At 51.7% G+C, this 7480-nt stretch overlaps 1 long non-coding RNA gene across 3 annotated transcripts; it reads right to left on the reverse strand.

The window, feature by feature from the left end:
- Nucleotides 1–3372: 3372 nt before the first annotated feature.
- Nucleotides 3373–7260, reverse strand: LOC120387667. Of its 3 annotated transcripts, none has more exons than XR_005590290.1 (4): nt 7098–7260; nt 6314–6445; nt 6097–6234; nt 3373–3700 (listed from the first exon to the last, which is right to left on the reverse strand). It is a non-coding gene; the product is annotated as an uncharacterized LOC120387667 (long non-coding RNA). The 3 variants fall into 3 exon arrangements; XR_005590289.1 differs by lacking the exon at nt 3373–3700 and adding an exon at nt 4584–4694; XR_005590291.1 differs by lacking the exon at nt 6097–6234.
- Nucleotides 7261–7480: the final 220 nt, after the last annotated feature.

Raw genomic sequence — 7480 nt, forward strand, 5'->3', positions numbered from 1 at the left:
TTCTCGCGCACAGCGCTGGCTGCAGGGAGAAGGGATCGTCCTCTGAAATTCACAAGTGCGGATTGTGTGCTAATCTCCTCTCTGCAGTTCTCAGTCAGTGCCAGCTGCTGTTGCAGGGCCTCAACTCGACAGGCTCTGCATAGGATGGTGTGATGGGGAGACCGGGAACCTTGCGTCACCAAACATTTTTCAACTTACCTCCCCACCCGGTCTCCTTTTTTCGTATTTACAAGTGGCCTCTGTAAGGCTGCACCACTGCGAACAGGAGGTAACCGCGGACCTCTCTGTCTACGGTAAAGAACTTGCTCCAAATATCCCTCCTTTATATGCAAAACCACAGGCCACTCTGTTTCCACAGCCGCCAATTTCTTTGAGGTCAAAGGCTGGCTGAGACCTGGAGTCCGTTGGAAAATGCCATGTTTTCGATGGAAAAAAGTAGGAAAAATGAAATTTGTTTAAAAAAGTGGAAACTTTTTTTATGAAAAAATGCAACCCACTGCCTTTTGTTGTTGTGGCAAAAAGCCTGAACGTTTTTAAAGAAATGACAATTTTTCATTCACAAAAGAATCAAGAGACCCATTTGTGTCTAAAAATTAAAAAAAAAAAAAAAAAGTTTGAAACATTTTGCCCAGCTCCACGTGGACTTTAGCCGAGCTGGGTGTTTTCACGCTCTCTTAGAAAACATTTTTCTTCCTAGATTTACCCTTATAAACATTTGAATTGCTAGTGTATTGCTGTCGGAGTGCCTCTGGGTCCTTGGGGTCAGTGGAGGATGCCCAGGAGATGTTCTGGTAAGGTGGTTTGATTGTCCGGGAGAACATGGCTGTACCCCACAGGATGCTGGAGATGAACCAGTTTGAAAACAGGGCTTCAATATGAGCTCCCGTACTGGGGCTAGAGGGAGTGCCGTGCTGGGAGGTTTCACAGTCTCTGATAGGCAGCCAGTATTAGTTCACGATCACATCTGGATCCCTGCTGGCAAAGTTCCCCATGAAATGTTCTCTACGGGTTCGATGAGTTGGCTGTATATTCGATTGTCAGCAGTTTGGGGAATGGCCTGGCTTTTCGTTCTGTGTCTGTACAGCTCCTGGCACACTGGGGGTGGGCTGGTCTGTGACTGGGGCTCTTAGGTGCAATGATAATCCAGATGATAATGGAGGAGCGTGTTTATGAGCATGGCATGGAGTCCCTGGGCGATGCTCTGGAACTGCTCCCCACAAAGCCAGGCAGGACTTTGGGGAGCCTCCTCTCCCTTGGAGCAGACTGTCTTCAGGGCAGGAAGCTCACACGTAGCATTCAGCATGTGCCCCTCCGTGTGCTTCCCACAGCGAGTCCACCCAGGCAGGGTCCTGGGGAAGCCAGAGGGTCCTGCACCCCCCCACCCCCCTTGCAGTCAGACGTGACTCTCAGCCAGCCAGTAAAACAGAGGTTTATTTAGATGACAGGAACACAGTCCAAAACAGAGCTTGCCAGTACAGACAAGAAGACCCCCCCTTAGTTAGGTCCATCTGGGGCCCCAGGGAGGCCACTGCCCCCCTGGGAGGCCCGAGCCTCCTTGGGGCTCCCCTCCATTTTCCTGCCAGCTTCCAAAACCTACCAACCCCCCCCTCCAGCCCCTCCTCTCTGGGCTTTGTCTCTTTCCTGGGCCAGGAGGTCACCTGATCTCTCTGTCTCCCACACCTTTAGCATCCCCTGGCAGGGGGGAAGGGCCTGGCCATTAGTTGCCAGGAGACAGAGGGTCGGCCAGAGCTGAGACCCCCCCCCCCCCACAGTATTCAGAGGGAACATTAAAACCAGTCCCACTTCGTCACAGAGCGACCCTTCCTTGCCTTGGGGCGGTTTGATCTAGTGGCTTGGGCATTGCACAGGCAGTCAGGAGACCTGGCTTTGTTCCTCACTGCAACCTGGGGGAGCTCCCTCCATCCCTTCCTGCCCCTGGCTTCCCTCCCTACCCTTCGTCGGGACTGTAAACTCTTTAAGGCACGGGCTCTCGCCCCTCTGTGTCTGCAGAGTGCTTGGGCTTGTGGAGCCCGACTGTGGCAGGGGCCTCCGGGTGCTGATATACACAGTAATGGTTTGCCAGTGGGCTCCCAGGAGAGCTGGTCTGTGCCATGACTCCAACATGACTTCGCAGGGGCATGGGACTTGGTGCTGCGCTTTTGGCTGACTCGGCTCGGGCTCAGCGTAGAATGTGCTGCTGAGTGGGCAAAGCAATCCGTGTGCTGCCACTAGCTGTTACTCCTTCTAACCCAGCGGCAGAAGTGGGTGCGAACGGTCCTGTGTCCAAACCCTGCCGGTGACCTGTGAGCGTGTGGTGGCCACTCCATTGGCCGGCACAGCAGGGATTGGACCTGGGACACCCAGCACGACCTGCTGCCGCTGGAGCTACAGCGTTCAGACTCCACAGCTGTGACAACTCATCTCCTCTGTGATCGGCCCAGAAGGCAACCTGCAAACAGTGGGTTACAATCGGCACGTGCTTTGCCGAACCAAGGTGTGAGTTAGACCAGCTCTCCTGGTAACTGCCCCTCTCTCTACTCCCCTCCACGGCTGACACCGATGGGACTTGCATCTGCAAGAGTCTGGCTCTCACGGCGCGAGATGCACCCGTTTAGACCAAGGGACGATGGTACCAGACTTGACTCTTCAACAAACCCCACATTGCAACCTGATCTAGGCCAGGCACCAGCTCACAAGGAGAGAAAGAGGCTTGTTCTGCCTCTACGGGTATATGACGCGGCTCTGATTTTGCAATGCACTTGTAATGGTTTAGAAATGCAAGTTATAATATCAAAGGGGGGTGGTGGTGGTGGTGGATGCACAATTGAATCCCTTCCACTCTCAGCCTCCCCACTCCACAAGTGGAAGCCGGCCCACCTACCCCAGCGGCAAGGCCGGGGAAGGGCGGCTTTTGGAATTGCAGTACATCAAAGGGCGACGTTTACCGCCTTCATTGCTTTCCCAAATCCCTTCGATGCTGCCTCCCCCATGCAGCGAGCACGCGGCCCGTCTAGCCCCATCAGCCTTGGCGTTTCTCAGTGACGTCCGCGCTCGCAAGATAAAAACCTGCCCCTGCCCCACCCCTCCGCTCCGATCACCCGCCGCCTTTGTGCTCGGAATGGAAAAGCGTCGCTTGCAGATTTCTTCGGCGAGACGAGGAGGAGGAGGAAGGAAAGGCGAGGGGGAGAAGGGGGAAAAAAGCAGAAGCCCATCCACCGAGGCACAGATGGCACAAATTCTTCACACAAGATTATACCACTAGAGGAAAGCAAACAGTTCCGTGGGGGGTCCTTTCCCTATTTTAAAAAGCAGCCAGCAGTATATAATTCCTTCATGTAAATTGTATATTTAAGTACTTAAGATGGTTACGAGAGCGGCGGCGGACACCCGGCACATGGAAATTAGAGTGTTTTCAAGCTTCGGAAGTTGAATGAGGCTTCAGATGATGCCATCTTTCTGATCCACTCCCCGAGCGCAGCTGGGGCTCGCGCGCCTTTTGTTTTCTCCCCAGGTGGCCGGTGAGGTTAGACCCGCCACCGCCGTGTTCTTCTGGACTTGTTATTTCTCCCATCGTGAAGTTGGCAGGAGGAAACAAAGGCCAGCAGAGGCAGGTTCCACAGACGCGGCTGGAGTGGGGATGGTATCAGCTGGCTGATTCGTCTCTCCCTCCTCCCGGTTGATGGAACCCACCAGCTCGGATCTGGGGATTAGCTCTCGTTAGGGTGACCATATTCCCCGAAAGAGAAAACAAGATACCACGTGGGGCTGGCCCGAGCCACTTGTCTGAGCCTCCCCACCCTGGCCTGAGCCGCTTATCCGAGCCTCCCTCCTGCCCTCACCCGGCAGAGGTCTGGCCTGAGCCCTACCCCCACCTCCTCAGGCAGGACCTGCGTGCCCGGGCTGTGCCAGCCCCCCGGTATGATGCTGAGGCTGGTATCGCTGCTCTCTCGAACCCCGCCTCCTCCTCTGCACAGAGCTGGCATCGCCTTTCCCCCGGGTCGGCAAGAGCAAACAGGACAAATATCCACTTTTGCCAAAGACGTCAAGACGGCCGGGACGGGGCTTAAAAAAGGGACCATCCTGGCCAAAACAGGAGGTATGGTCACCCCGGCTCTTGTATTTATGCCAGCTGGGAAGGGGGCGTAATCCTGCTGCAGGAAAACATGGCTCTTGCTCGTTTCAGGCCACCCCGATAGTGTCTAGAGCCCTCAGCGGAAACTGAGTCCCCACTGTGCTAGGTGCTGTACATGTACAGACTCAGCCCCCCAACGCTTACAGTCTGACTAGCCAAGACAAAGGGAAAGATTTCTATCCCCATTGTGTGTGCAGGGAACTGAGGCACAGAAACGTTAAATGACTTGCCCAGGGTCAGGCGCAAAGAGGAACATTCAATGCATGCCCCCTGACTCCCAGCGCAGTGTCAGAACTGCAAGAGCATCCTGCCTCTTTCTTTTGTCTTCAGGCCAATTTCAAAAGGGAAAGGTGCGTGCGTCCACCCCGGCTCTGCAGAAATCTGTTCCTCTCGCCCTTCGGGGAGCTGCAGCCGCAAACCAGCTGCTTGGAAGCTCAGAGAACGTGTCTAGTGTGAAGCCAATAGGATTAGTGGTGGTTTGTTGTTTTCCGTTCTTTTGATGGGACACAGTTCCAGGATCGCAGCCTGCGGTTGCCCAGCTTACATGCCAGGCAGAATATGTCTGTTAAGTAATGGTGCATTTTAGTGTCTATCAATTTAGGCAGAGTCTGTGAGATGTGGCCTGTGCTGATCAGAATGGAAATTGATCAGGCAGCTACGAATACCCGGGGTGGGACTGTAAAAGTAGCAAAAACACGTGCTGTGTTCTGGGCCGGTGCAGACTCAAACAATAGAACCATGTTAAAGAGACTTGCTACAGCTAAGCATGTGCTCTGGAGAATTCTCACAAAGAGGGTAAAATGGGCATAACTCTTGTTAGCTTGTAAGCCCCTTGGGGTGGGAGTTATTTCTTGAGCCCCTTTATTCCTGGATCAGAGCAGCCACACAGGGTTGAGCATGCTTTAACTTAAGCGCATTGACTTCACATCTTTGGTTGACTTGTGTTGACACAGCCTTTGTATGTGTATGTATGGTGCTCAATTGGGTCCTCAATTTGGTTTAGCTTAATTCACTTTGGAAGTGAATTAAAATAAACTGAATTAAGGCCACTTTCATTCTTAATGAGAACATTCACATGGGGGCTTAATGTGGTTTAACTAATCCACTTTAAATTTGCATCTTTAGCTAATTCAGATCAACTTTTATTCCCATGTAGACAAGCCCTTAGTGTGGCTCTTCTGCACAAGATAATTAAAGAAGCCCCAGCTTCCTGGCACCACAAGGGGGTGCACATGTGGGTGCTCTGTCTCTCTGGGTCACTGATTTTGGCTCTGTAGACCAGGAGCAATTTCAAAGCACTTTAAATGAAGTGCCCTCCTATATGAGAGTTTAATTATTACATTATAGGACAGTTACTGGGTATTAGGATTTTTATAATTATGAATATCATATTAAACAATGAATTATCACAAACAATTACAATTAATTACATTTCTCCACGTTAATTAAATGATTCTTTTTGTCAGGCAAGCGAGCGTGCTCTGCCATAAAAATTAAAGTCTCGTAACGGGAGAGTCTAACAAAGTGGAAGTGGATAGAGCACACATGGTATTCAGTGCTTCTAGCCATAAAGTCAGCCTTGCCATTCTGCATTTCCCTTCCTGTCTGTGTGATCCCATCTGCTCATCCTCCTGGAACCCCCTTCTTTTGGATTGCAAGGAACTGGAAACTGTGTCATCATAGAATCATAGAATATCAGGGTTGGAAGGGACCTCAGGAGGTATCTAGTCCAACCCCCTGCTCAAAGCAGGACCAATTCCCAGCTAAATCATCCCAGCCAGGGCTTTGTCAAGCCTGACCTTAAAAACCTCTAAGGAAGGAGATTCCACCACCACCTCCCCAGATAACCCATTCCAGTGGTTCACCACCCTCCTAGTGAAAAAGTTTTCCCTAATATTCAACCTAAACCTCCCCCACTGCAACTTGACCATTACTCCTTCCCGTGAGAGATTAAAGACACTCACTCTGTTTGGTTTATCTAAGGGAAGGTGACAAGATAACTTGATCACTGTCTTCAAAGATCTTCGGAGGGAAGAGATGTTCGATAATACTGCTTCTTAATCTAGCCGCCAAAAGCCAGATGAGACCCCAGGGGTTGGAAGCTGCCGATAGACACATTCAGGCTACAGATAAGGTGCAAGTTTTTAACAGTGAAGGCGATGAACAATTGGAAGAATTTACCTGGGGATTGTGGTGGATTCTCCATCACATGAAACCTTGACATGGAGACTGGGCTCCTTCAGAGAAGAGACGCTGTAGCTCAAAGAGACGTCATGGCATGGATGCAGAAAGCAGTGGGCGAGGTTGCGTGGCCTGTGTGACGCAGAAGGTCAGATTAGATCTACTCATCTGGGAACATGACTCCAACGCTTGCAGATCATGAGCTCTCTGCATTCCGAGTGCTGATCTCGGTGTGGTGTGGGGGATGGACCTCCCTTTTGCTAGAAATGTGAGTTGGTGAATCAGTTAATCAATGACTCTTTCTGCTGAGTTAGGACTGTACCAATGCCCCAGCCTGTGTGCAGGGAGCCCTGTGCTTCTGGCAGTGCCGTGTGTTAGATGAGACATGACCCTGAGGCCTACACTGCGTAAAGAGGCAGGCAGTGAAGTCTAGTCAGAGGATAGGTCCTGGACTGGGAGTTAGGAGACTTGGTTCTATTCCTGGCTTTACCACTGACCTGCTTTGTGACATTAGACAGGTCACTTCCTCTCACCGTGCCTCAGTTTCCCCCCATGCTATTTTCTGCCATGTCTATTTAGATCATAGAATCACTGCCCTGAGGAGCTTCTCTCACTATGTGTATGTGCAGCGCCTAGCTCAGTGGAGGCCCGGAGCTCAGCTGGAGGTCTCTGGATGTTACTGTCATGCAAACAATAATGAATAATTGCCGGCAAAGGCCACCTTGTGTGTTCCCCTCCAGCACCCTGCAATAACCCCATTGGAGATCACCCCCGGACACTATACCGGCTTTTACACAGGACCCAGTACGTCGTGGCCATGGCTGAGTACTTCGTAGCTGTCCCGCCAGTGTGGATGCTACTGCAACCCTGAGCCTTGGCCCCTGCCAGCAGTGGGACCCACAGCAAGATTAGGGCTCCTCTCTCAACCCCCGTTAGCCAACCCTTGATGGTAGGAATACGTTTGAAAGGACGTGTTTCATCAAGTCATCATCTGACCCCATTTCCATGGTAGCCAAGCACCTCACACTCTGTAATGGATCTGTCCTCACAATGCCCCCGTGAGGCAGGGCAGAGCTAATATGTATCCCCATTGTACAGGTGCGGAGCTGAGGCACGGCGACTGAGTGACTTGCCCAAGGTCATACAGGAAGTCTGTGACAGGACAGG

Source organism: Mauremys reevesii, linkage group 21 (assembly GCF_016161935.1).
Source record: "Mauremys reevesii isolate NIE-2019 linkage group 21, ASM1616193v1, whole genome shotgun sequence".
NCBI lineage: Eukaryota > Metazoa > Chordata > Testudines > Geoemydidae > Mauremys > Mauremys reevesii.